The sequence below is a fragment of the Malus domestica genome, chromosome 10 (genome assembly GCF_042453785.1).
Source record: "Malus domestica chromosome 10, GDT2T_hap1".
In the NCBI taxonomy this organism is placed as follows: domain Eukaryota; kingdom Viridiplantae; phylum Streptophyta; class Magnoliopsida; order Rosales; family Rosaceae; genus Malus; species Malus domestica.
In genome coordinates this window covers 3,418,933-3,421,148 of record NC_091670.1, presented here as the reverse complement: position 1 = coordinate 3,421,148, position 2,216 = coordinate 3,418,933, and the positions used below count along the sequence as shown (strand labels likewise).

The 2,216-nt window shown below is 36.6% G+C and overlaps 1 long non-coding RNA gene across 1 annotated transcript; it reads left to right on the top strand.

Annotated features, from left to right (window-relative positions):
- The first annotated feature begins 260 nt into the window (after window positions 1–260).
- On the top strand, window positions 261–1,761 carry LOC139188804 (uncharacterized). Its single transcript, XR_011572101.1, has 2 exons — window positions 261–502; window positions 1,365–1,761. It is a non-coding gene; the product is annotated as an uncharacterized lncRNA (long non-coding RNA).
- The last annotated feature ends 455 nt before the right edge of the window (window positions 1,762–2,216 follow it).

Here is a 2,216-nt window from a genome sequence, read left to right as displayed (position 1 = left end):
TTATTTAAAATCCGTAGACCATTCGAGGTCACAATTTATATTGTTGAATAGATATCGAGATCATGAACGCATAGGCGAAAGCCGTTTGCGAGTTCGGATTATAACAGTATAGTTACGGACGTTTGAAGTTGTTGCAAAAAAAAAAATGAGAAGAAAAAGCCACGGGAGTGGCTGAAGGAGACAAGAAATAGGAAAGCCACGAGAATGGCGAGAAAAAGAGGGGAAAAAAAAAAGAAACAGAGGAGGAAAATGAGGGACCAACGGGGGGAAGAAGGAAAAGAAACAGGGAGGGAGGAGAGAAGGAAAAAGGGAGTTGCGAAAGAAAAGGGGGAAAAGAACGTTCTTCCACATTCTTCCTGGCTTTGCGAGGAAAGAAAAAGAAACAGAGAGGAGGTGGCTCTTCCATTGCTGTTGGAAGAAAATCCTTCTTTCTTCAAGCAAAAATCGGAGAGAGAGGAGATAGAGAACGTGATTGTGAAGGAAGGATTCAGACATTTAAAGGGTAAAATTCCTTGTTACTTCATTATCTTGATTTTCAAATTTAACTTTCTTAAGTTGAATTGAAACTGCCATGATATATTGGAGTTCTTAATTCTATTTAGGGTTTCTATCATTCAATGAACTAGTCTAAACATGAATTAGAGTTGGGTATTTCAGATTGGGTGTGTAGATCAAATTTCTTGATCAAGGGTTTGGTTCAAAAGGTCAATTTCTTGTTAATTTTGAGTCATGTTAGTTTTGGATGTTGTATACATGCTTCTAGGCTACCTGGAAGTATTTTGAGATTTGTTATATGAATTGGAAATGGGCTGTTACGTAAGCTGCAGAAAAATGATTTCTTTGGCTCATGTTATATATATATATATATATGCCATAGACCCATGTTAATTAAATGTGAATTCTATTGAAGTGTTATTTTATTTTTGGTCATTGATCTCTTTTCATTATGTATGATTTGACTTGTGCATTGGAAATATGGTTTGTATTGTATGATTGGATTGAGGTGATGAAATGTGAGGGCTAAAAGTGGACCATTAACCATTGTTTTGGGGTTGGTTGCCTTCGAAACATGTTTCAACCCACGTGCCATTATTCATCCTCATTCCGTTGAGTCTTTGTACATTGAGTAACTTGATCCATGTCTTGTTTTATTGATTGGTGTTACACATTCTACTCCGCGATTCCGTTGAGTGGTGATCTTGAATTGTATCCTGGTTTGGATTTCGTTGAGTGATGGTCCGGAATCCCTTGTACTCCCCGATTTCGTTGAGTGATGGTCTGGAATCCCTTCTACTCCACAATTCCATTAAGTGATGTTCCAGAATCATATCTAACTTGGGTTTCACTTAGTGGTGGTTATGCAGTGTGCTCCGCGATTTCGTTGAGTGATAGTCCGAAATCGTATCCACTTGGATTTCGTTAAGAGCTGGTTCGGAATCCTTCATACTTCGTGATTCTGTTGAGAGATGGTTCGGGATTGTGTTCACCTTGGGTTTTATTGAGTTTGGATCGAGATAGCTTTAGAGATGTAGGCTTCGGCTGAACTATGTCGCTCTAGCCTTACTTTTCATGGTGTTGTATGAGATTATGATTATGAGCTGTTGTGATTTGTTCCAAATGATCCGTTGGATGTATGGGTAACTCTTTCGGAGTTGATAGAGTTCCTTGGTTAAATTTGTGAAATGATATGTTACTGTATTCATTGATTAAACAATTAAATGCTAAGATCATGTATCTTTGATTCATGATTAATTAATTGAAGTGATTGTGGAATGACGTTGGGTATGATTGAGATTATTATGATTAGAGTAATTGATTAATGTGACTTGAGAATAACATTGTGCTTTGTTGGTTATTTGATATGTTACATACTATGATTTGCGGTATTATGTGAAACAGAGTGATCTATATGATGGATGAATTGGAAAGTATCTGTGTGAGAATGGGTTACATTACATGCGTGTATGAAAGATGATAATTGTTGTTGACGTAAGGTTGATGTGTAATATGGTGCTTATGATTTTTTGTTAGAAGTATTTTATGGAAAGATTAGAGTTGACGATAGTGGAACTACGAATGGCTTGATTTCTATTGAGAGTACGTAGGTAGTCTAACGAAGATGTTAGATGCAGCCATAAAGTATACGTAAAATTATTATGCATCTGGATCTTGAATTATAATTTGTACATATCCAAAAGGCGGGGTATGTTGAGTTA